Source organism: Gopherus flavomarginatus, chromosome 20, assembly GCF_025201925.1.
Source record: "Gopherus flavomarginatus isolate rGopFla2 chromosome 20, rGopFla2.mat.asm, whole genome shotgun sequence".
Lineage (NCBI taxonomy): Eukaryota > Metazoa > Chordata > Testudines > Testudinidae > Gopherus > Gopherus flavomarginatus.
In genome coordinates this window covers 21542322-21569957 of record NC_066636.1, presented here as the reverse complement: position 1 = coordinate 21569957, position 27636 = coordinate 21542322, and the positions used below count along the sequence as shown (strand labels likewise).

Genomic DNA, 27636 nt, shown 5'->3' with positions numbered 1-27636 from the left:
AGGAAAAAAAAGAATCTGTGACTTTACAAAATGCATCCTTTCCACCTCAAACAAACCAACAAAAAAAAATAGCCCAAGACAAATTCAGACCGCTGAAAGGGAGAAGAAAAGAATTCAGAAAAGCGAGGCGTTATTAAGATCCACTGTGAGATTCGGCTGTCAATGAACGGGGCTGGGTTAATCCTCATACAAAGGGGATGACTTGCAAGGCAGTCTCTGCTCACGGTCCTGGCATTTTCTTCCCTTTTTCAATAATGAGCAACATTGAGACCCCCTGAGGCAGGAAAACGAGGCTCCCAAATCTGACAGTCCAATCAAGACCCCCCAGCTCCGAGACGCTAAGCTTCTGCTGGTTTCATCCCGCCTTCTCGTAAGTCATGTTTGTCATAAGGCAAGGGAGAGAAATGGAGATCTGTCTAGGTGTGGAACTTGGAGCCGACTCTTCTAAACCCACAGTTTATATGGGAGCAGCCCTGAAGCCACAGTGTCTGGAGCCAAAGTCAGTCAGGACGCCTGGGTTCTGTTCTGTTCCTCTGTTGAGGAAGGGAGTGTAGCCTAGTGGACTGAGCAGAGGACTGGGACCTGGAGCTTCTTCCAGGAAGGAAGCATGGGAGACTAGCTGCTATAGACTCTTGGGGTACATCTACACTCATAGGTGTGGAACTAGGGGTGCTGGAGGTGTTGCCACGCCCCCTGGCTAGGTTTCCATCCTATCCAGGGTTTGCAGTTTGGTTCAATGGCTCTCAGCACTCCCACTACACACATTGTTCCAGCAACCCTGTCTATACTGCTGCAGCTGACCTGACTCGGGCTTGCAGGACTATAACACTGCAGTGTAGACATTCAGGCTTGGGCTAGAGCCCAGAATCTGAGACCCTGTAAAGGGAGAGATCTCAGAGCCTGGACTCCAGCCTCGGTGTCTACCCCTGCCATTTTCAGCCCCATAGCCTGAGCCTGCTAATCCAGGCTCTGAGACTTAGTACCATGGGGTTTTTTTTTTTATTGCTGTGTAGACATACCCTTAGGGTCCATTACCACTTCTGGGAGGGAGTGTAGACTAGAGATTAGAGCAGGTGGAAGGGGCATGCCAGAACATCGGCTTCTATTTGCAGCTCTGGATGGGAGCATTGTTTAGCGGTTAGAACTGGGTGGGGGGGAGAACGGACCTGAAATGTGTTTTCTTCCCAGGTCTGGGAGTGGATGTGGTCAGAGCAGCAGCAAGGACTCCTGATTTCTGGGTTGTAGAACTGACGCTGGGCTCCGTTCCTGCCTTCCCGAGGCAGTATTGTCTAGCAGTGAGCACAGCGCTGATGTCAGGACTCCTGAGTGCAGTTACTGACTGTGCTGCTGGCTGAGTATATCATCCTGGGAGCAAGTCACTTACCATCACATCTTCAGAGGTGCTGAGCACACGACAGCCCCCGTTAGCTAGCACTTGTTCCGTGATTGAAATGGAAACAGTACCTAAGAGTCGAGCGGACGTTGTCACCTGGGACACAGATCCTAGGATAGGAGCCCTTGATCAAAGTACGAACAAGGGATGAATGGGCAGGCAAAGAAAACCCTGGAGACCTGTGGAAAGACCCACCCCCTCTAGATCAACCCACATCAATGAAAAACCAGGAAAGGAGGAACTAACCTCATATGACTGCAGCCACTCAGGTATCACTGCAGCAAGAATGGCAGTGGTATCTAGTGGCTAAGGCACTAGAGTTAGAAGAGATGGGTTCCATTCCCAGCTCTGCCATGTAACCTTGGCTAAGTCACATTCTCACTCTCTACCTCAGTTTCCCGACCTACCAGTTGGCTATACTGACGGTAAGCTCTTTGGGGCAGGGACTGTCTCTCACTAGGTGTCTGTGCAACACCCACCCATTTCCTATAGTTTAAGGCCAGACGGGACCATTAGATCATCGAGTCCAGGGGCTCTCAAGCTTTTTCTTTCTGAATCGTCCCCCCCCCAACCCAACATGCTATAAAAATTCCGCAGCCCAGCAGTTCCACAACAACGGTTTTCTGCATATAAAAGCCAGGGCTGGTGTTACGGGGTATCAAGGAGGGCAACTGCCCAGGGCCCCACGGCATAGGGGCAACATGAAGCTAAGTCGCTCAGGCTTCAGCTTCAGCCACAGGTGGTGGGGCTCTGGGCTGCAATCCCGCACGGTGGTACTTCGGCTTTCTGCCCTGGGCCCAAGTGAGTCTAATGCCGGCCTGCTTGGTGGACCCCCTGAAACCTGCTCGCAGCCCCCCAGCAGGCCCAGGACCTGCTCGCAGCCCCCCAGCAGGCCCAGGACCCTGGCTGAGAACCATTGATCTACTCTGACCGACTGTGTATCACAGGCCATTACATTTCACCCACGTTCCTCTACCTTGAGCTCAGCTAAAGCATTTCAGTCCTCAGGAGACTAAATGGACGTGTGTCCCAGGCAGAGAACGGGAGAGGCCGAGGTGCACCAACGGCCCAGGCCCCTGCAAGGGAAGGGAATCAATTAGGTGAAGTGACCTTGCATGGGATCCGCCTAGCACAAGGAGGCTTCTAGATGCTGCTGTAATACAGGAAGACGACCCTGAATAGAAAAGAAAGGAAGCCGCTTGCAGGTAACCAGCTTTATTTTGAGTTCAGCATCCAAGCAGAGGTGAAGATGTCAGTAAAGAATAATCCAGCCTTTGACAGACACATTCTTAAAGATGCTCGAAAATCCACCCATCTGCCTGGCTGTTTCAAAGGGAGGGAGAGACAGATTGCTTGCGGCACTTGTTTAATGACAGACAATAGCTCACGGTCCGGTCCATGCAGAGCAATGTGAGGGTGATCAGCTGGCCAAGAGAAGGGACAAGTCACCTGCATTAGTGATGCTACAGCTTTACACACACTTTAAAACCCACTTATTCTTTCAAGTAGCCAGACCGGTGGCTGCTTAGACTAACCACAACAGGGTACTTTCAGCCAGTACTTGCATGCAAAGGAAATCTAGTGAGAGGTCCTTGCACCCGGCACCTCGTGCAGTCACCGACATCAGTGCCAAGTGGTGTGGAGACACTGCCTTCTACCAGCGCAAATGACTACCCAAGACACAGGGCAATGAAGGCAACAGAAATAAAAGAATTGCTGAGACAGCAGGGAGGCAGTGAGGTCTAATGGATAGGGCATGAGAGTGCGAGTTAAGAGACCTGCGTTCTGTTCCTGCCACTGGCCCACAGGGTGACCTTGGGCAGATCACGTCCCGATCTGTGCCTCAGTTTACCCATATGGACAATAGGGATAACAACGCTGACCTTTCTCTGCAAGGGGCAAATGAAAAATGGCCATCAGAGAGGGAAGATTTATGACCTAACACACCACTGGATGGTCCCAATATTTGATTTGTGCTGTCCTTCGACTGTAAATTCTCCAGGGCAGAGATCGCCTCCTCCCATGTGGATGTAAAGTGCATAAGATAATGGGTCCCTGACCCTTGACTGCAGCCTGTCGGTGCTACCCTAATACAAATAATGTTTTATTAATAACGATTAATATTATTATTAAGTTGAGAGAGATCAGCTTTGTCCTGATACATAACTTTTGCCATTTCACACTACACAAGCTCATAGCTGTGTTATTCATTCATTAGTTTGATTTATATGAGTGTAGCACCTGGGAGCCCCAGCCACAGACCAGGACCTCATGGCGCTAGGCGCTGTACTAAAAGATGGTCCCAGCCCTAAGGTGCTTACAATCCAAGGATCTAGCCTTCATCCCGGCAGCATCCCAGATCTGTGCGATCATTAACAGATTATGTAACTAGCCTAAGTCACAGAAGGAAATCTATGGTGGGAGCAGGAACTGGGCCCGGGTCTTTAAAGCCTCGCATAAGACATTACCCCATACAGTCAGTAGGAATTATTTTGGGGAAGGTCTGTGGTGTGGTGTAATTCAGTTGGTCAGACCAGGTGATCACAATGGGCCCTTCTGGCCTTCGAATCTAGGACCAGTCCTTCCTTAGTTTAACTCCATTGGTTCCAACCGGCCTGAATTTATCCCAGTTCCATCGCTGGCAATGTTTTTCTATCACCTTTATCTTGCGTTTCTGAAAGCAGGGCACAAAGCAAGCCAGACGCTCTTAACACGTGGCTACGGATGAGGGGGTCTCCATGGCAACTATTACCATGCAACAGCTCTTCGACTTTTCTTCCCTCACTCGTCGGGTTTTTGTGCCGGTTGGTGCAAGTGGAGACAAGAAAAGGCGCTAAGAATTGCCCCGGCAGATTGACGGGCGAGCGCTCGCTTGTGTCGGAGACGCCAGTGGCTCTGCACGAGTCCTACTGCTTTATCCAGACCGTCTCCAAAGATACGTCGCAACCACTCGCCGACCACTAGGCACAGCCTTGCTGGGCCAGGGCCCCAACCCAGACAATTCTTATGACAGTAGCGTTAGAGCGCTCCACAGTGTGACCTACCTAGCTCGTAAAATGGGATTGTCCTACCTCCGATGGCAATTGTGGGGTGCTCAAATACTACAGTCATGGTGGCTATAGAAGTCTGAGAGACGCAGAGGGGCAGTGACTCACCCATGGCCACACAGCAAGTCAGTGGCAGAGCTGGAAGCAGGATCTTCCATTCCAATCCTACTGCACCACACCCCCCACAGACTACACCTGGGATTGTGAATGGGTGGAGGGGCCTCGCGCTGAGATCTCTAGCTGCCATGCCCTATAGAGGAGGTATGTGTTATTGATAGGGCCCTCTGGGAATCTGGCAGAGTAAGGCAAAGGTTAGATCTGATCCAGACGTCCAGGATTCCACTCCAGGTTTTTGGTTCAGGCCTAGACTTCCCAGCCTGCACTTGAAATTTGTCTCCCAAGAGGCAGAATGGGCTTGCAGTTAAGGCACCGGGCTGGGATTCAGGAGATTTGGGTCCAATTCTTTGGACTCCTCATATGACGGTGGGTAAACCATTCAATCTGTCTGCATCTCACTCTCCACATGCAAAGTGGGAATAACTGTTCTTTTCCTGGCTGTTTCGATTTTAACCTCTCTCATTGTGCAGTCCCACTGCACCTCATGCAATAGGGTGCTGACTTCAGTCGAGACGTCTAGGCGCTACTGGACACCAAATATTTGTACAGTTCAGAAGAGACCTAGGTAGCCAGCCCACCGGCTTGAGGGACCTGGGGCCTTTAAAGAGTGCCCAATACATTGCCATCAAGTCAGAAGGTAATAGATCTTTGGTGGGTCCCTTCTGCAAGGCACACAGCAAAGAGCCTGGGCTATGGAATCTGTTAGAGAATGCAGGAAGCAGAGAACTCCAGAATCGCTTCTCCCTCCTCCTCGCTATTATACAAGTCTGACTATCACAGCAATTAACAGACATGCCAATTAAATACAAGCAGGTGCTGGTTAACTCTGCACTGAGTAATTCATACCCGACTCTAGCTAAATTGCTTTAAATTGGAGAGACGGGTGAAGGAGCAGAGTTTGCAACTGGCAAAGGGGAGAGGAAAATCATCTCCACTGGGAAATATTTTTGCATAAGCAGGAGTGCTTAAGAATCTGGGTCCACTTGATCCAATACCCCCCAGGTTTAGGGAGCGGGCAATTCAATGAGAGGGTTTGTATCTCATCCAAATCTCTTCCTACTGGACAGTGGATTGTATGGGGAAAATATTTCCTTTCATCATTTTTTAATTCTCCACCTTTCAATTTCACTGAAAGTCCCCTTGCTCTTATGCTACAAGACACAGTGAATAGAAATTCCACATCCACTTTCTCTAGACCATTCATTATTCTGTACATCTCATCACTTTCCAAACCAGAAGGCAAATAAAAATCTAAGTTTTATTTATGTTTAAAAGCTCATTATTTTTAAGCCAAACTCATGAATTGATGACGGGAGGGGATTGACTTGGCTTTTTTGGAAGTTTAGAGCTGACAACACTGGAACAATTCCTATCTTTGCAGTCTCTCTTCATGGGAGCTTCTCCATGCTCCTAATCGCTCTTGTCTCCAGGCTGTCCCTGAACCTCCTCTAATGCAAAAATACACTCTCCAGAGGGGATAATCAGAACCCCACACTAGGACAGTGAGTTCAAAGGCTCAAAGGGAAATTGACTAGAAACTGCCCAGTCCTTTTTCATTGTTCAAGGTCATTCAAATGTAACAAAGCGAACAACCCACAGAGAGTGAAATGTCACTTTGGATTTTAAAAACCCTTTCAGTTTTAATCAGCTCAATATTATTAGTAATACAATGACATTTCTTGTTTTAAAAAAATATTTTAATATAACTGAATTGTAATCTTTTTTTTTTAAAAAAGAAAACTACTTAATCTCTCAAATCAGTGAAAGAATTTGTGCAGACAAAAAAAATCCCAAGTGCATTTTAAAAAGATTCCTGGAAAACCTGGCTCTGATTTTCAAATTACTTGTTATTTCCAAGTGCCCAGTTGAAGATGCTTTAAGCAGCCTGATTTTCAGGGAGTGGATTCTCAGCCCTTTCTGAAAGTCATGCCCCTTTCAGGTCTCTCAAGCTGAGCTCCTGAAAACTGAAGCAGTCAAAACGAGTCGGCTCCCTTAAAAGTCTTACCCTAGATCACATGCATGGGTTCTATTCCTAGGTCTGGGAAGGAATATGGTCTAGTAGCTAAGGCAAAGGTTTCAGTTCCACTCCCTGCTTTGGAAGAACATGTGATTCTAGTGGTTAAGAGCAAGGGGAGTGGGAATCAGAACGCTTGGTTCTGCCACCACATCTCTCATCTGCAGAACATTTATCCACAAGGGCATGGAGAGTCTTAAAAAGGGAATGTTTGCAAAGCACATTGAGAGTGGTAGATGGAAGGCAGCTCCAGGCATGCAAAGTATTCAAAATAGAGATTTTTGTCTTATCGGTGTATTTGTGTCACTGACAGTCTCCCGACCTTCTGCTCTCAAACCTGCTTTCCCATCTGCAACCCGCGCAACGGAGCTGCGCTACTTTGTAACCCGCCCGGAGCCCCTCTTTTGTCATTCGTACCATGCCTAGGCAGCAGGGGATGGGAAGCGGGGCAGAGTGAGAGATTAGGAGGGGCTCAGAGATGAGAGACAAGAATGATGAGAGGCCTGGAAAAATCTCTCCTATGAAGAGAGACTGAAAGAACTGGCATTGCTCATAGAGAAGATAAATGAGAGGGAACCTGATAAAGCTGATGAGATACTGAATGAAGGCAGATTGGGGGCCGTGTCCCAGAATGCAAGGGACAGGGGATGGTCGACGAAAGCAGGATGTTTAAAGCTGATAAAGGGAAACTTTTTGGCTTGGACAACAACACGAAGAGCAAGAAGAGCTAGAGGTACAATAGTTAGTATTCAAAAAGAAAACAAGACTTTTGGAAGAGTGAAATGTTCCTGCTTCCGGACAAAAAGCCAACCTCTAATTAGGATTTGGAAAACGCCTTCATTAGGGCAGGTGTCACAGGGAGTGGCTGCCCTAGAGCGCCCCCTGCTGGCTGAGCATAGCTCTCTAGGTTGCAGCGATTTCCCCTCGCCCAGGGATTCACACTGCTCAGGTATCCAGCCAGGAGCGGCTCCAGGCACCAGCATGCCACGCGCGTGCTTGGGGCGGCAAGCAGCAGGGGGCGCTCTGCTGGTCACCGTGAGGGTGGCAGGCAGGTTGCTTTCGGCGGCATGCCCGCGGAGGGTCCACTGGTCCCGCGGCTTCAGCGGATCTCCCGCAGGCGTGCGGATGAATCCGCGGGATCAGGGACCTCCCGCAGGCAAGCCACCGAGGGCAGCCTGCCTGCAATGCTTGGGGTGGCAAAATACCTAGAGCCGCCTCTGCATCCAGCCAAGTCGCTCGGTGTTTGATCCCTTTCCAGGAAGAGGCCAAACAAAAGTCTCAGACAAACAAAAGGTTCTTCTGTCCCACTTTGGGCTTCTCTGCACTTGTCCCTCTGGGCTCAGGTCCCAGTCCTTTTAGGGTTACCTTTCAGTGTCTCTCGAATAGAGCCTCGACTCCCAGGCTGCTTCTCTGCATTCCCCTTGCACAGTCTCAGGTCCCCTATGGTACCTTTCAGTCTTCCCAACTCTGGGATGGATCACTGACCTACTGCCTACTTCCCTAGAATCCCGCCACACCCAACCTAAATGGGGCTTCTGTGGATGGTCTTGATTTCCTGCTGTTCCTCCTCAAACTGCCTTCTCTGCCCCTTTATGAGGCCCCAGTGCTTAACAGGCTGTCACCTATCACCAATTAGTTCTACCCCTTAGGCTGGAGGCATTTGATTGTCCAAGCCTGGCTAGCCCTAGGCCTCCTGGCCTTTAAGGGGCAGGCCACCCTAGATAAGTCCACACTGCAATCAGACACCCGCAGATGTCTCAGACTCACAGGGCTTGGACGCTGGGACTGATACACTGCAGTGAAACAGCCCTGCAGCCTAAGCCAGCTGTGGGTTTTTAATGGCAGTGGAGGTATATCCCTGTTACAGCAGGTTATTCCTTCACTACAGGGTGTCCTGCCCCGGCCTCTGAAGCAGCTGGTGCTGGCCATTGTCAGAGACAGGATACTGAGATACCTGGAGACCAAATCCAGGCTAACAATTCCTATATTCTTCTGTTCCTAGATTTGAGTTGCTCAGTTCTTTCTTGCAGAGGAATAAAGTGGGCTTAGAACTGGCAGCCTGAGCTCTAAAGCCATGCCAAGAAAAAATCCTTACAAGTAGATTTTCATTATATTTATACATCTGGGCAAGTTCCCATTGAAATCAGCAAGAAGTACTTGTATCCTGCTATGGATTCGGGGTTTGATCTAAACCTCATTCAAGTCAGCGCAGGATCCTTCCCAAGGAATTCAGTGGGGTTTGGATGGTAGCCCTTAGAGCGCAGAATCTGTAGGATATTTACCTCACCATCTCCTGAATGACTTGTGTCCACTGAGGACACATCTAATTAGAAAGCCCTAGGGTTCACCTGGTTCATACAGTTTTTATATGGCATCTCACTATACAAAAGGTACCTGAAAGGAGTCAATCTAGGCAAGGTATCTCCCCAACACTGGCTGTAGTGAACACTAACAGCATGAAATCACGTTGCTTCACTGCACTACCTTTATCCTCCTTAACGTCTCATTTTACTCCCAGCTGGCCCACTCCCTCCCCAATTGTTGGGCAAGCTTCCTGCTTCTCATGAACTTCAGAGGACAAGCTTCCGATCCCGGGTGCGCTAGTGAAGAACGAGAGTACCTCCACTGCCTCAGGCCAGTAAGACTGAGATGGTCTTCCCGAGTGGAAAGATTTGTTCTTTAATCTCTTTGACTATTTGCTTTTCATATTCCCCTGTAGCCCCCCGATTTCCATCTCATACTTCGCTTGGCATTGTTTATGCTGTTTCCTGCTAGCATCACTATGGTTATTCTTATTAATAATTGTCTGTAGCACCTGGAAGCCCCAACTGAGCTCAGAGCCTTGATGTGCTAGGTGCTGTACATACTATAGCAAGACAATCCCTGCCCTGAAAAGCTTGCTTTCTAAATAGACAAGATAGATAAAAAGCTATTATCCCCACTTTATACATGGGGAACTGAGGCACAGAGAGACACAGGCCTGAATTCTCAGTTACACTACAGCCTGGTCTACACACTGATTTTGTACCAGTATAACTGTTGGTTAGGAGTGTGATTTTTTACTGATACAATTATACCAATACAATTATGCCAATACAGGGTGGATGCAGTGCTTTATACTAATATAATTTATTCCCTTTCCCACGTGAGAATCAACTATCCCGGGATAAACACTTTTATACTGCTACAGTTGCATCCAGGAGGATTATACCACTTTAGTGCTCCCGGTATAATTCAAAGGGTACAACTTTTGGGAGTAGACCAGACTGCCCAGCCAGCGTAAAGGGCCTTAAACTGGGCCAAAATGCAATGTCAAAAGACGTAAGTCACTTGGCCAAGGAAATCTGTGGCAGAACCAAGATCAAACCCAGATCTCCTGGGTTCCATAGCAGTGCTGAACCAAAAGACCAGCCATCACTACCACAGATAAAAGCTCGATTTCTATTTTCTGAAAAATACATATTTAGCTATAATAACCTCTTGAACTTGGCTACTTAACCACAGTTCTTGCCTTCCTGTTTCCTTTTCATAGAGGGCTATGCATGCCTTCTGTGACTCAGTTATTGTTCCTTACTTATCCGCCACACTGAGTCTAAGGATTGTAATTTCCTCACTGGTTTAAGATTCTTGTTGACCAGCTTCCTTTAAAATAAAAAAATGAAAAATCCTCCATTCTAAAATTTACTGTCAGAGTGTCAATTTTTGGTACCTTTCTTCCCCCTCCAAAGGATATTGAACTGAATCACATTGTAGTTACTCAACGACAGTTAACTTATTGAACCAAATCCTGGGCGATTCTTGTAGCTTTTTTTATTTTTATTTTTTGCACATGTTCTAGCTTTAGCTGTGCTAATAAGCCATCATTTAACGATCTCACAGGCTGGTCTAAACATCTCACAGGAAAATCAGATCACAAATATGGCAATCATTTTTCATGCAAAATGATTCCCCCCAATCATTCCTTCCCCCGCCAAAATTGCCAATGAAGATTTTTCACTTTGTTGATGAAAATCTGAAAACTTCTAAAATATACAAAGTATTTGTGGGGGTTTGCTAAATATTTGTATTCTTTTATTTTTTTTCCAGTTTCTGGCTGTTTGTGGGGGGGAACAAAGAGGAAATGTTTACCAAAATGGAAATATTCTTTGAAAAAAAGCCATTTTGGTTGAAAAAAGAGAGGAGGGTGATACAGACTGACAGGGGAACACAAGGAAACAAGACAACAACTCTGGCCAGCAGGATAAGCTGTGTTCTTGGCACACAGGCATCACAGTACAGGAGAGATTTAAAAGAGACCACTGAGTAGCTGTGTGGATCTTTACAGGAGATCCCCCCAAGCATGAGGTGGCAGGGCCACCCAGAGGATTCAGAAGGCCTGGGGCAAAGCAATTTTGGGGGCCCCTTCCATAAAAAAAAAGTTGCAATACTATAGAATACTATATTCTCGTGGCGGCCTGGGGCAAATTGCCCCACTTGTTCCCCTCTCTGGGCAGCTCTGGAGGGGGGCAGAATGCCAGTACAGCCTATGCACAGAGGGGGTGGGTGTTTGTCCCCCTTCAGCAGCTGGCCCCTCACTCTGCCACATGTAGCCGTTTGCAGACATTAATCCTTCAGCACAAGCAGTAGAGGCTGATGCTGTTACACTCTGGGGTGCCATCCTGACCGGTGAAGAGTTGTGTGTCACCTCTTACTCTATAACCCATAAGTGCCTTAAGGCTTTGCGACTGTAGTTCTCTGCCTGGGAGACCCACAATCAGCCACAAGCACGCACTTTCTGTCCATTTCTTGGGCAGCCCCAATCCAACATCTCGGATGGAGGTGCCTACCTGCAATACCACAGCTTTTCCACCAGGCTTGGTTCACAACGAGTCAGGGGACTCCACGTTCTCCCGCAGCCCCAAATTTCCTCAAAAACATGTGTTCTGAAACGTCCGGTGTCCTGGAACAATCCAAGGAACATGAACCTTCGTTGCTCCTTTAAAGAGTCACTGTCCAGCTGTTTGTTCCTTTAACTGGAGTCACCAAGTCAAACACAGCCCTGGATTGGTTTAGGGGCGAAGGATGACATACCCCCTTACTGGTCTGGAACTGCACCCCAGATCTGGCTACACATGCTCATAGCATCAGAGGCGCATAGAGACACTAAAAAGGGGGCACAGAGACACTGTAAAAGCAGCACAGAGACACTTATAAAGGTACTGGGAAAGAAAGCAAAAGACAGATATTTTTCTACCACATCAAAAAAAAAATTGGCTTCCAGAAAATACATAAAGTGGAACGCATAACTTGTGAAGTCACCAAATGCTCTTGCTGGAATTGCAGAACGTTGAAATAAGGAATATTTCATTAAGTTGGCAGGTTTTGAATTTTTCAAGTTCCTTGTGACGTTCTGGCTAGTTTGCACGTATTTTATTACAATTTCAATATGTGAAAATAATTAAAGTTGTACCATAGGTACAGCTTTCGTTTTTTTAATGAAACTGAAGTTTATTAATTCATCTGCAAGCACTCAATTGTGGTTCATTAGCAAGATACCACATTCAGTGATGGATTTTACTCTGTGCTTATTTCCCTCTCCCCAGGGAAGAGGGAACCCTGGTCTATAAGGCGTGGGACTGAATGCTGCTCAGTAAAGGCCTGGTTTTTAAAGGTGCTGAGCACCTGCCACTCACTCAGACTCCCGCTGTAGTTCTGAGCGCTCACCCTCTGAAAATGAAACCCAGCACTCATCTGGTGCAAACCCATCGACAGCTCGTTGCAAGAGCTGCACAAACCTGCACTAAAGCCCCCTACTGCAGAAGGCCGAGAGACACGACATCATGCGTGAGTGTTTGTGTGCATGCGTGTTTTCCCCGTCGGCCCTGGTGCTCAGAGACATGGAGTGTAACAAGTCACCAAACACAGAATTGTTTAGCACCTCTTTATCTGCAAACCAAGATCAAAACCGCACAAACATGTTAAAGTCTCCTCCAAAGCTTCTATTCTGGTTTCAGGATGATGCTATCTAGGTTCCGGTGTCGAGCCTACAGACGCAGGGAGGGGAAGGAGAGCGAACAAAAGTGCAGCCTTGAAACAAACTTCACCCTCGGAAATGCAGCTGCAGGGACCAAGCCCCTGAGTCCTGCTCCTCTCGGCTCAGCCTCACGGAGCCAAATTCCACCGTCCAACGGATGTAAATCCAGAGTAAACTGGACAGGAGTCAGTGGGCCTGAATCCACTCTCACAACGGTGTTGTTCCATGGATTTCAGGGGAAATGACTCCTGCTTTGCACAGATGTGTTAGATTAGAATCAGGCCCAAGGAGTTCCTGGTCCGTTCCAAAGCTGAGTGCAGTGGATTGACTGGATCAGGCCCGTACGCCTGTGTAACAGAATCCATCCCCGAGGCGTCAGGTACAATCCTCGGGAGGCTCCGAGGATAAAAATTGAGGTTGGATTCAATAAGGTCCCTGAGGAATTTTAAAAGATACATATATTCCTGACCCAGATTCAGGCATTCTCTGGAGAAAAACAGATGCCAGCTGCACAGTCAGCTCTGCTGAGCTAGAACAAAACCACAGCCCATGCCAAGATCTACAGGCTCTGTGGAGAAAAGCACAACCCTCCAACAACACTTGAAAACCAGTGTGTGCGTTGCGGGAGGGGTGCCGAAGGGAAAGGGAAGGAATGATGAATATACCAGGCCTGTGTCTCTGCTGCCCTACACACTGTGCAGTCATTTGCACCTGTGTAAAGAGAGTGTGAAATGCATCCACACTTTGCACTGGTGCAAATGACTGCCAGAGTTGTAGAGCACTAGGAAATCACGCTCACTGCCTTTTACCACAGTAGACCAGCAGTCAGAACAATCAGCTCCCTCCCTTTGCATTTCTGTAGGACAGCGGTTCTTTATCTGTAAGCATTTCCATAGCGTTCATTGCTACAGGAAGTGAGCACCTCATAAACATTAATGGTAGTGGGACCTAGTGGATAGTGCACTGGTCTAGGACTCTGGAGACCTGAGTTCTATTCCCAGCTCAGCCACTGGTCTGCTGGGTGACCTTGGGCAAATCACTTCCCCTCTCTGTGCCTCAGTTTCCCCATCTGTAACATGAAGGCAGTGACACTGACCTCCTTTGTAAAGTGTGTTGAGATCTATGGATGAAAAGCACTAGATGAGAGCAAAGGATTATTATTAATGTAACACAATACCCCCTGAAGTAAGGAAACATAATCCCCATTGTACAGATGGGGAAACTGAGGCATGGAGCTGACATGTGACTTGGCCAGAGGTGGTAACAGAACACAGGAGTCCTGACTCCCAGTCCCCTGCTTTAGCCCCCTAAATCTCACACAGCCCCAGAACTGGAGACAGAATCCAGGTTCTCTGATTCTCCCTTTTCTGCTTTAACCTGCTTTAGTACTAACGCAGGATGGCTGTAACATACACTCCAGCAGCACAGCTACGCGCCATAATGCAGACACTTCCTCCATCAACGGAAGGGGATTTTCAGCTGGCAAAGTTAATCCAATTCTCTGAGAGGCGGTAGCTAGGGAAACGGAAGAATCCTTCTGTCGACCTAGCCACGCCTACACCAGGGGTCAGGTTGACCTGACTGCGGTTTGAAATTTTCCCCAGCCCTGAGCGACGTGGCAGGGTCGATCAAATTTTTAAGCATAGACCAGGCCTTAAAAAAACCACAGCATGGTGCACACCATCCACACCCATGCACCAAGGGCTAGGAGTAGACCGATATTCCATCACCACACTAACCAGGGAGATCCTTTGCCTTGAGGGAGGAGGGAAGAAATCAGTGGGGGCCATCTGCACCCACTCTGAGCACTGCCAGCATGGCCTAAAGGGACTTTAGAATCAGGCTCGGGATTGTAAGTGCTGCAGCTGCTTTCTGGAAAGGACAGCTGGCAGCCGGCGATTCTAACCAGTGATCTCTGAGAACGATATTGCAGGCACGTCCGCGACTCCTGTTCAGGGCCCACCAAGAGCTGGTCGGCTCTGAGTTTTCCTACCCTGAGCAAAGGCCAAGAAAAGACTCCAAGAGAGAGTTTAGAAACTCTGGGCAAGGGAGGATCTGTAACTCATTATCCTGAGTGGTTTCCCAAGGAAAGCCAGCCGATCCTCTCCTGCTCAAAGAGAAACGCAATCGGGTCAGCTAGCCACAGATTTTCCCAGCTTCAGTTGCATGGGCCAAATCCTTGGCCCATTTACACCAGTTGAGGATCTGGAGGGGGGGGAATAGCAGCGTGGGGCTCAGACGCCGTCTTCCTAACACTCCTCCTCAGTGTCTGCAGCCAGATCCAAATCCCGTTGAAGACAGTGAAAAGACTCCCATTGGCTTTGGATCAAGCCTAGAAACCAGTGGGGCAGCATACGGGGTATATAGTCCTTTGCTTAAGTTGCCCTCCTAGCATCCCATCAAATGCCAGAGCCGGGTAAGCGAAATTCTGGCTTGGTCTCAACAGCAGCACAGCGACTCCCAACCGTTTCAGATCAGCAGCCCGGCAGAGGAAGGGCAGAGTGGCCACAACTCCCTGGCACCCTATGTGATCCCCCCAGATGGACACGGTGCCCTTGAGAGAAGAGCCCTGCCGGCACCATGTCCTGCTGGTTTTCCCACCCAGTGACTGAGCCAAGCCGACACTGTGAAACGTGGCAAGATCTGAAGAACCGTGAAATGGACTTGAGGCCCAGAGCTTGGAGCCTAAGCCCCACATTCAGATCTGGAGTTCTGGTTCCGCCTGTTACGGGGCTGGGACAAGTTTCCACGTCTGGATCCCCAACTCTCCAATGTTCAGTGGCTGCTGATGGCTATTCACTGGGGACAGCACACGGCATGTCCCAAAGTACTTTGTGCTTCAGCTCCCTCCTGTGCAGTGATTATCATTCCCATCACACAAGGGGGTAAACTGAGGCCAGCGGCTTGCCCAAGGTCTTGGAGCATCCAGAATGGAGCATAGGACTAAAACCCTGGAGTCCTGTCTCCAAGCATCCTACTCTAACCACATTCCCTCCCAGAGGCAGAAGAGAACCCAGGCGTCCTGACTCCCAGTACCGTGCTCCAATCACCAGGCCGACAAGCCAAGAGCAAGTTGAACTAAGTTGCCTGAGTTATTTGCAGCCTGAATTGTAGTTTCTTCTCCAGCAGAAGGAGGGGAAAGGGGGAGCAGAAGTCTCATTCGGAGTTGCTGTTTCATTTCCCTAGCAGTCTTTATCAATCGACAGCTCCTGAGCCGGGAACTTGGGTAATTTTCCTCTGCACTAACTATGCTTTTCTAAATGAAGGGAAGCAAGAGCCCATTAAAATCGCTCCCTCGCCCACCCCTCTCGGCTCCCTGCAGGGCATGAAATAACCACCTGCCAACTCCCCAGAGCCCCATGCCATGGCAAGATCACTGCCGTTTCCCCTGTCACTATTGTCAGAGCAAAATTTAGATACCTGGTAATGAGGAGGTTTAATGTGACAGATGAGAGGTTGGCTCATTAATACACACACACACACACACACACACACACAGATGATTATAGGCTGGATTCTGGTCTCATCCATGCTGGGGTAAAGCAGGAGACTGTCAGTGGAATTTCCCCAGTGATCTCAAGAGCAAAAGCAGGACTTCCTCACAGGCCAGATTTCCACTAGAAACTTTCACAGGTGTAGCAATGTTACAGGTAAAGCCAGGTGAAATTTTTCACACACAACTTTGGGGGGGGAGGGGGAAAGAGGAGAGGAGGTGAAAAAATGGAGATTTGGTGATGCCTGAATGTTCTGTGAGTTTGTGTCAATTTGGCCAAATTGTTTCAGTCCAAAAAATAAAAAAAAACCCTAGAAAAACATCAAAATGTTTTGATTTTTCAGCCTGAAGTGACTTTTTCTTTCTGCAGTTACTTTAATTTCCTTTAAAAAATTACAAATGCTTTAAGTGAGTCAAAATCAAACCCAGGCATGTTGATTTCATCTGAATGAAATGCTTTGTTCAAGACAAAACATTTTTCAGCTTGTCCGTTCACCGAAAAGTTTGAAAAAATTCATTTGTAGTTTGACTCGACACAATTCTTTTCCCCCCCTGCATTTGCAAGTGAATCCAAAAGTCCCTTATTCACACAGCTCTAGTTAGGGGTGTGATTTGTTTTGGCCACATTTCTATCCTGGCAAAAGCCCTGGTGTAGATGCAGTTATACTGACCTGCCAAGGGGCCTTGGGCCAATCATTTCCGCTCTGTGCTTCTCTTTCCTCTCCCAGCCTCTCTCTGCCCTGTCTAATTAGACTGTAACTTCTTAGTGACAGGGATCGTCTTATACTTTGTGTTTGTACAGCTCCTAGCACAGCGGGACCCTGATCTCCAATGGGGCCTCTAGCCACTACTGGAAAATACATAATAAATAATAAATAATAATAATAATATACCACCATGTAAGTGGCTCCAGATGGATCAGGAGTCAAACTGATCAGCTGCAGTCAAACAGGAGTTTAAGTAGGGAAATGGTTTGCACGGAGCAAGCTGCCTAAAGTCTTGCAGAGATGCGACTGTGGAGACAACAGTAACCCAGTCCTGGCCATGTCCTCCTTCCCCCCATCTCTAACCACTAGGCAACGTCTCTCCATCCCCTAGCACCTTTTAAGTCAGATTGGCGGGCACTGACCATTTACAATCTATGGCATCTGAAACTGAGACCTCATCAAAGCTAAAATTTGACGTACCACAGAAGGATCTCGATAGCAATCTCAGATGTAGCCCTGCACACCTGCCCTGACCAGCCAGCTAAGCTGCCTAACCACCCTGACCACTCTTATCGCCTAGTTAGCTGTCTACAGACTCAAGCCTTGTCTGCACACAAAAGGTGTCTTATAGTGATATAGCACATTCTCCCTTTTGTATGGCAGAGAAGGTGTGTCATAAGCCTGAATATTTCACACTGGGGTTGGGGAACCACCATGCATCTGTTTGTATCATTTGCTTCACTTAACCTGGATCTTAAGGAAGAGACATCAAGGCAAAGGAAGGCAGCTCGAGCTGCGCGGTGAGCTTACAACACTCTGTCCGGGGACGTGACCGAAGCTCAGAGACCCAGGAAACACACCCCAGCAGCCAGGAGACTGGACGAAGTGCAGTTTGCTTTCATGTCTGGGCGAGGAAAAGTTGCGCTAGCTGCACTGCTGTTTTAGCGCCTCCTGCTCGCTGATCCTGAGAACATCACTGGCACTGGCTGCTCATCTGTCCCTCCCCCTGCCCTAGCTGGAAACAACACTTGACAGAAAAACAGACAAAAAACCAGGAAGCCTAAAGACAATAGGCAGGTAGGTCCATGGCTCAGATCCAGGTGACAGAACCTGAGCACAACATGTACTTCACAATCCTATCCACCTACCTATGCTACTTCTCTGCCCCTCATCACCACAGTATCTGAGAACCTCGCAATCTTTCATATGTTTATTCTTCACAACCTTCTGTGCAGCAGGTGGGATGAAGCCATAAGAACCTCTGTAGAACAGAAGGTGAAGAGAGACTAAGTGACTTACCCAGGGTCACACAAGAAGTCTGGGGTAGAGCAGGGATTTGAATCTAGGTCTCTCAAACCCTGGGCCATGGGAATCAGTGGAAGGACTTCAGTGAACCGACTGCGTGAGAAAGGCAGCGAGTGGGACAGCAGTTTAGAAAGGGGACGAAGGAAATGACCCCAAGGACAGTATGGAAGGGCCTGAGAAGAATGAGATTCTTGCCCCCAAGTCAAATCTTGTGCACCGGAGTTTGGAACCAAGGGAAAACACCAAGTTAAGAAGCATTACAGGCTGCAAAGAGGAGAATATGTTCTGAAGGAAAGTTAGGGGCTATCCATAGTGAGCGTTGGGTTTTCCCCCAAGAATCATAGCAGTTGGTGTCCTCTCCGATGCGTGGGTTTTACCCAAGGGAAACTCCACTGGACCTGATTCTCTGTTGCCCAGCACCTTGTTCAGTCATTCAGACCAGTGCAAAGTGGGTGGGAAATGCTACCGTTCTGATTTGGTACCATTTTACATCCCACGTTGCACTGTTGTAATTGACCGCACAGGCTGCAGAGCAACAAGAATCAGGCCCCATTCAACGGAGACACTCCTGATTTACACTGCCATAAATGAGAGGAGAATCAGGTCCATTACCCCCAGCTCTTCCTTCTCAGAGAGATCTCTGGATGGACAGCACCCATGTCCACCAGATGTTAGCTATATCACTTCCTGCTTTACTGCCAGGCACTCAACTATTACAGTGATGAAGGCAGAAGAAGAATCTATATAGAATAGAATAGAACAGAATAGAATAAAATAGTTGTTTTATGTTTGTACAGGGCCTAGCACAATGGAGTCCTGGTCCACGAATGGTACTACCACAATCATGAATAATATTAATAATACTATAGGTCACAAGGCAGCAACTGATTATTATGGCTCAAGCCAATGGCACATTCGCAGTGATTGGAGCTGGCTGAAATTTTTGGTTTGAAAAAAAAAATTTCAGTTAAATGTGGCCATTTTTTCAAATACAACAATTTTACAAAAACATTTTGATTTTCTCATTGTTTTCCATTTTCCAAATGTTTCTTCTCAAAAACGGGGGGATTTTTTTTAACTGTTTTCATTTTTATTTTCCCAGTTATCCACTTTTTTCTCATTTTCTGATCGCTGGGGTTCTTTCAGTTATCATTTTCAATTTCCTGTTACAATGTTCCAGTTATTATTTTCATTTTCCAATGATCCATTTTTGATTACCACTTCAGGTATATTTTCCCCTGGCCAAGGTGCTACTGATGTACAACTAATAGCTATGTGGTGTATCTATCATTGTATTCTATACTGTGATTCACCACCTCAATATCTGACCATGTAGAACCAATAGAAATAGCAAAGTCTCTAGTAGATTTCATGGAGTCTCTGGCACTTCTCCATTTTCAGACTCAAAATTCTGCTTGGGGTTGGGGTTTTGGTTTGATTTTCTGAGGGGAGGCGCTTGGTAGGAGTTTAGAGGTAGAAAGGGCTGTCATTCTGGATCTCCTCTAAAAACCAGGCATCTTTAATATGTTTCAAGTTGGGCATCCAAAATCCTTAGTAACTTTTGAAAATCTTTGCCAATAATATAACAATAATAAACATCACGGGGCTGTGGGTTTTACTTGCATTACCCAAATGTTAATTGCATTCGTATGTGAAACACTGATCAAATCAATCCAGATCATGTACACAAATGAAATACAGAAGCGTACATAGTTCCCTCCGTTCCCCCACCATAATGCACTGATCCTCTAATCAACTCAAACCCCTACACACACACATGGCCAGTTCAAAGCCTTGCTTTATGTACTGTGAGATTTTGTAGAACCAGTGGTGCTGGAAGTTAAAACACAGAGTTCCTTTAAGCACGAGAGTGAAGATTTCCAGCAGGCAGAGCTGTTGTAAATAAAGGGGATCAGGTTTCTGATGGATTTATTCATTATGTTTTGTACTGCAGTGGAACTGAGGGTGATCAACCAAGATCAAGGGATAGCAACTGTCTGTGTGTTGTGTGTTTGCACAGCACCGAGCACAACTGGGTCCTGATCCGTGACGGGGGCTCACAGGTGCTACAATAATCTGAGTAATAAATTGTAGTGGTCCTCAATGTGCTAGGCGCGACAGCTACACAGACACAGAGAGAGGCAGCCCTTGCCCAGATAAGCTTCTTATAGTCTAAGCAGACAATGCACCAGAGGCACAATTAGCCACCTAACCTCACCCAGAAGCAGCAATGAGAAGTGACCCTGACACACAAGCCAGTCTCCTAGCTGCTAGACCACACTGCCTCTCAGGTCTAGCATTCTGATACCAACGGCTGTTATTGTCAACCAAGAGGAGGCGAAAGGAGATGTAACATAGTGACCAGTTAGAGTGGTAGTCACGTAGTTCAGAACCTGGCTTTGAACCTCTCGATTTTCAAGGGATCCAGATTTTTTTTAATTATTTATTTATCTGATGGGGGTTCAGCCATGACATTTATACCTAGATTCTGAACTTTCCCTTCTGGGGGTGCGTGGATATCGGGGTTCCTGCCACGCTGCTCTCTGATAATAGGCCTGATTTTCCATTGCTTTGCATCTTGTGTAGCCATTGGCAGGGCAAAGCAGGCTGAATACAACCAAATCCGAATCAAGGAGTGTTTTGCACGCCTTCTGCACCGGTGCTTTTGACCACAGAAGGGGCAGAGAAAACTGAGCCCAGGGGATGGGTCCCTTTTGCCTTCAGCTGCATGACTCATGGCTCCACCAGGGCATGTGACTGCATGATGACAAGCTACATTCGGTCGTGCCTATTACCGCATTCAAAGGAACGCAAGCGATTCACAGGCACATCCCCAGGCCAGCCTGGACAAAGGCCCTTCCCACCTGCCAGTAAGAGATACAGCTCCGTCCCCTAACTCATTAACAGCCCCCACTCACTTATGTCTATGAGCAAAAGGCTGACGAGGGAACCTGAGAAATGATCCTCATCTCTAAGGCCTCTTTACACCCAGCTTGGCAATGTAAAGGGGCCCATTGATACCCACATCAAAGTCAGATTGATACAAAGGAGGCTTGGTGCAAATGAGAATCAGACCCTGGCTCTTTAAGGAACTGAAATGCAAAGAGACAGCTGGTTATCAGCTGTTGCCACTCACTCATAGGAAACATATTCTACAGACACACACACACACACAAAACCTTTCCCTCCTGCTCTGCATAACTGGCCCTGCTGCCTGTAAATTACATGGGTTGAGCTGGGACAAACTGGAAGTGAAAATTAAAATAAATAAGCTTGTCCCATGTCAAGGTACTGAAGAAAATTTCATCCAGACTCACCGCATAATGTTTCCTGTTTGCGAAGAAGGCTACCCCAGACCAGATCTGCTTTTATAAGGAAGATTTTTAATCCCATTCCTGTCCAGTCCTCTTAGAAGAAAGGAATTTTTCCCTGCAGAAGCAGGCTGGCAAACTATTGGTGCAAATCAGTGGCCTGCTAGCTGCCTCTGTCCCGCACTACATGAACATGTAGAGTGTTCTTGATGGTGACAGTGGGGCTAGACCCTTAATCTTACTGCTCCAAAAGAGCAGGTCTCTGCTGCCTAAGCAAAAGGAGAATCATCACTAAAGCTTAGCAGTATAGGGTATATGATACACAGCTGGGCTGTTTTGATTCCATCCAGTAGAGGGCAGCTCTCTCATGCTCTTGTGCTCTCTCTGATACATATGCCAGTTCACAATACTTCTTGCCAAAATCCAAGTTCTTCACCCACCCCCGTGGAAATGATACACTTCAAATCCCAAAAGCCCGCAAAGGCAATAGCCGTGTTATGAATATTAACATCTCCTATCACAGCATTTAAGGGGAGCCATGGACGGATGAAGCTATTCTCATGGCCTGAACTCAGTCAGTCATCCTGCCAGCTCCCACCAGCAAAGCAAGCCTAACAGAGGAACATTCGGCAGGGAGGCCTCTGTAGTTAGAGGAAACAGTGATTCACTAAGTGGCGCTATTCCTTCTGAGTCACTGCTGAACCAACGCCAAAGGACATCTTACTGGAGTGGCCATGATTCCAACCAGACAGACAGTCAACATACCTTGGAGGGTAAATATACCCATTGCACAGATGGGAAAACAGAGGCACCTGAGACTTGGCCAAAGTCATGCAGTTGGTAATAGAACCCCTGCATAGACACACTTTCTATCAAAGCCAGAAACAGACTCACAGGAGGCTACATTCATTCCCAGAGCTGGTTCCCTAGGAGTCCTGACTCCCAGTCCCCTACCCTAACCACCAGACCTGATTATCTTCCAGAGCAGGAAATGGAACCCAGGACTGACTCAGCAAGGAAATCTGGCCTTCAGCCATCTCGCCGATAAACAGAGTTCCACAAGACTAAATGGCTTTACTTGAAACAGCATTACTTTATGTATCGTAAATTCAAATGAGACCCCCTTACAAGGCTTCCAAACCAAAAACATCACTGCACATCCCTGGGGTGAAGAAACCAGCACTCCAGGATGGTGGAGTTCATGCTAGTTCACGGGCTGATGAACTGAGAAAAGACTGAGAGCGGCTCCATATGGAAGCATCACCTGCTGGCCATATGGGATGGCCATGGATTACGGCTGCATATGCTTACAAACTGGCCTGAAAGAGAAAATCAAGAGCTGAGCTTGCCCAAGCTGCCTCAGGTATGCAGATTGCAAAGCCTTTCGAGCAGGGACAGAGGGAAGCAAGAACCGTCTAGTGGTTAAGGTGTAAGCCTACAGCTCAGAAAACCTGCCTTCCGCTCTCTTCTCTGCTATGGGCTTCTTGCACGATCTTGGGAAATTTTCTGTGTCTCTGTCTGTTGAACAGAGATAATATTATGGCCCTACCTCAGGGAGATGTTATGAGGATAAATACCTTAAAGACTGTAAGGTGCTCAGAAGTTGTTTGTGGTCATTTACGGGTGATAGATAAAGGAGCAAATTTATGTCTGATGTGCTTGATCACTGGAGCTGCTCCGAAAACGTATGTACTGCAAAAAAAAATCTTTTAAAGAAACAATTTTCATTTAAAAATATTTTTCATAGACTTTTTGGGGGAGAAGGGGAAGCTCATTTAAAAAAAAAAGAAAGAAAAATGTATAGTTTTCAAAACCCAGACATATTTGGATAGAAATGAAAACTTGCTGTGAACATTTCATTTGGGGGAGGGGAAGACTTTTTGTGTCGAAAAAAAACTTCCAGACAAAGAAATGTGCTCACCTCTATTTGTTTGCATAAAAGACAGCAAACGGGGACGTGAAAGGTCATCGTAAGTTTCTCAAAACTGAACAAACTGAGGCACAGAATGAAGCTTCATGTGTCCAAGGTCAATGATAGGAAGGGTTCTATTCCTTGCTCTGTCACTCTAAGTAAAAATGTATTAGCTCGTTTGTATGGATACAGTCATTTTAAAGATAAAAACAGAGAGAACCCTAGGCTGGATCAGGCCTGAGGTCCAACTTGCCCAGTATCCTGGGTGCTACAGGTACTGCAGAGGAAGGTGTGAGAACCCACCGGCAATAGATCTGGGTTCTCCTGGTCTCCTTTTGTTTCAAGCCTGAATACTGAAGTCTAGAATCTCCTCCAGAATGTAATTATGACAACTCTGGATATTCTTGATATCCATATCAATGTCCAGTCCCTTTTGAATCTTGTTACACTCTTGTCCTCAGTTACTTCTTGTGGCAATGAGATCCACAGTCTAATTGTTTTTTGGATGGAGGGGGATGGGAAAAGTATTTGAACAAGACCTTGTTTTCCTTCTTAGGAGCTTTTGTCCTCTAGTTTTTCATGGAGATTTTTACATCTTCATTATTATTATTTATATTTCAGCAGTGACTAGAGACTCCAGCCAAGATCACCATGCTTGATAGCCTCTACCCCAAAGAGCTAACAGCTTAAAAAGACAAGACAGGTGAAGAATTTTTCCAATGTCACTCACAGAGCCAGTATAGAAATCAGGAGTCCTGATTCCCAGTGCAATGTCCTGTCCACTGGAGATAGAAATGTTTGAAGTTCTGTGGAGTACGCATTGGTTTTCTTTATGTTGCCTTTCCACCATAGCCTCCACAGTAGCAGTAACAGTGAGATTATTAAGACATAACAAAACTTAGATCTAATCAACCATAACCCTCAAGAGCTTTAGAAAGGGAAGCAAGCATCAATTACCCACCTAGTGAGGTTCAGAGAGAAGAAGTGACATGCACAAGATCACAGAGCAAACAGAGGAGGACTAGCACCCTGGGCTCCCAATTGCCAGTCCAGTGTTCCACCCGCGGGGCCGTATTGCTTCCCGTAGAGCGTGAGGCTTAAAAGAGAGGTCGGTGAAGAGAGAGCCAGGATTTACCATGTTCTGTTCACACACGAGGCGCGCTGACCTTGTCTTCACTGATCCAAGCATACAGGACATCATGCTCAGAAGCCAGCTGACACACAGTTTATGGCATATGCACTTTTATACTAGTATAACTGCCTCCACACTAGGCATGTCTGTAGCTTCTAAGCAGATACAGTTAAAGGGATATAAAAATTGGGAGTGGACCAGCAAACTGGTTTGGAATCTCCAATTTTTCAACCTATCCAGTTATTTTTTTGGTTTTGAAATTTTAAATTACCCATTCCTCCTACTCCTCAAAACGAACCCTCCTCCACAGAAAACACCCCAAAAAATCCACACACAATTTTTCCCCTAGAGAGAGAAAAAGGAAAGAGACCCACATGAACAATGCCAGTCCTATCGCTTGATACCCAGCTTGGCAGGTGCTCAGATACTATGGTAATGGGGGAAGTGGAAAAAAACAGAAGAAGAGAGGACCCCTGCTCTTCTTTAAAGCAACAAATTTGGGGAAATCTCCCCAACTTTGCACAGATGCAAAAGGCACAAGGTACTAGAAAACCAGGCCTATCATTAGAAGATTTTCACCCTGATTCTGGGTCCTTGCCTGATGATTTTTTCTTCTACTACATGTTATGCTCCTGCTTCATGAATAGGTCTAGGCAGCAGAGACCATCAGCCTTCAGCTTTCAGCCGGGATTTCCAAAACAGCCTGCTGGGAGATCCTCAGGTAGCCAACAATCGTATCTGATCCAGTACAATTAGGCCAGAAGTTTTAAAAGAACTCAGCATACGTGATCACGCAAAATATGTGCATTCTACCCCTTCCTCCGACCCTGTGTTTGCGGTCTCTATTTGACTGTCTGCTCTGCAAGACAGGGACTGTCCACTATTCGGCGTTTGTACAGCACCTTGCACAACGGTGCACCGCTGTTCTCCAAGTGGTTCAGGAGCTAAATTAGCAATAATCATTACCCGAAAGAGCCACAATAGCGTGAACTAATTGTGTATATATATAAAAATTCTCACAGCAAAACGACTGACCAAGTATTATTTGTATTTTATCAGTTACAATTGGTTAATAGCATAGTAAAAGTATCCTGATTGGTTAATAACTTAGACTCTTTAATAATTAAATCACTCAGTGTTTTAATATCACGTGCTGCAAATTGCTGCAGGAAGGACATTAAAGAGACACTCGTGGCTGCTGCACCTCAATCTGAGTATTGCTGGTCAAGTGGCTAGAACGGTTGACTGGGACTCATTGAGGAGACCTGAGCGTGATGCTTGGTTCTGACCTTGGGCCAATTACTTCCCCTCTCTATGCCTCAGTTTCCCCATCTACAAAAAAGGGGTGATTATGATGGCGACCTCCTTTGTAAAACTTGTTGAGGTCCACTGACAAAAAGAGCTAGGTGTCATTAACTACAAGAATCCAAGGCCAGATTTTTCAGAAGACCTCAGCTCCCATCTTATCACCCACAGAAATAGCTCCATATCGGCACGTCGGCCATTGAGCGCTTCTGAAATCTCCACCTTACTTAGGGGCCTACCTGGGTGCTGATCTCTTTGGAAACTCTTACCCCCTCAGTGGTGGGTGCTGAGTTCAGGGAAACCTGGGTAATTCTGGAAGGAATCCAGCTCCGGACACATTCACCGTCCCACCCAAGGTGTAAATTTCCACTCTGCAATACAACAAACCTGATGGAAACAAAACAACCCTGTGCAATTGCTTTTGCAGAAGGGTGTTAGAGAAAAAAAAAAAAAAAAAAGACCTCAGAGGAACCACTATAAACAGCCTGGGTAAAACCTAGTAAATAAAGTGGGTTGCTCCCAACCCTGCTTCCTGTTTTCTTTTGCAGCATGTTCCGGGCTGCTGTCACAGCCCTGAAATTGACCATCTTACTATGTTTGAGAGCTGCCACGCTGAGATTAGATGCAGATATTCATCCCTACACTGTCCCATGGAGAGTGGGGGGAGTAGCTTATGTCTCCCCTATTCTGGGGCTTCCTGAGCCAGTTGATTCCCCGCACTGCCCTAATTTATTATCTGTACTGCAGGAGCACCTAAAGGTCCCCCTTTCGCCCATCAAGGATCACGGCCCCATGGTGCCGGGTGCTGTACGCACCAACAAAGAAAAGACACTTCCTGCCCCTAACAGCCTACAGTATAACTTGCCTCCCACACTGCCATAACTCTATGGGTTTCATGGCAACTAGGAATTTATTATTATTAATTATTATTAATCAGTTGTATTACCATAGAGCATAGGAACCATGGATCAGAACCCCATGGCACTAGGTGCTGTACAAACACATTTCAAAAAGACAGCCCCTGCCCCCAGAAGCTTACAATTTAAGAATCACACCAGCTAGGTCTCCCATTCCCTGCTTACCCCAGAACAGACTCCTGCAGGGGCTATCGGATCTAGCTTGGCAAGAGCCATTCCCCAGGGTGAGCCTCCTAGCAGAGCCAACACAAAGGTGCTGTGAGGGTGTCCGCTGAATCTGGTCTTTCTAAACACCCTTGGTCCCTGAGAGATGGGAGCTATTTGACTTCTTAAAGCAGCGGCGTTCCTCTTTCTGGAAGAAAAGGAGTTCCCTCCCACCCATGATGCAAACTTCTGTGGATGTCAGGATGCCTGTTTTTAGTTAGGGATAAGGACAACATTCCCATGCCCTCAACGTTCTTATCTGCATGGCTGGGCTTTTTTTTGTTTTTAGGCAGCATGGCCAAGTGGCTAGTACACTGGACAAAGACTCTCAGGACTGAGTTCTTTTCCTGGCTCTGCCACTGGCCCACTTGGGCAAGACCCTTCCCCATTCCACCTTTTTGTCTATCTGGTCTATTTAGACCGCAAGTTCTTCAAGGACAATCTCTTGCTGTGTGCCTGTGCAGCACCTTGCACAACGGGGCCCCGATCCCCAGTGGGGCATCAGGGTGCTACCATAATACACATAATAACCAGCACCTGACTTTGCTCAGGAAATGACTCAAGAAGAAACACGCACACCGAAGGTCTATTTCATGGTTACTACTAATATTAATAACAAACCCTCCAGTTAAAGCAACAATGCAACAAACCCAGAGAGTGACAATAGATAGATAAAAAGGCTGAACACAGCATGGTCTCTCAGCACAGGGCAGTCTCTCTGAAAGCTGATCTGGTGGTGGGGTGTCGGCTGCTGAGTTGTCTCCTA

At 47.0% G+C, this 27636-nt stretch overlaps 1 protein-coding gene and 1 long non-coding RNA gene across 17 annotated transcripts in view; both read right to left on the bottom strand.

Annotated features, from left to right (window-relative positions):
• The window catches only part of LOC127038114 (uncharacterized), a 188982-nt gene that overhangs the window by 90115 nt on the left and 71231 nt on the right, over positions 1 to 27636 (bottom strand). The window lies entirely within an intron of this gene.
• MEF2D (myocyte enhancer factor 2D) overlaps positions 1 to 27636 on the bottom strand; it is a 177984-nt gene that overhangs the window by 86124 nt on the left and 64224 nt on the right. The gene's annotated exons all lie outside the window — the stretch shown is intronic.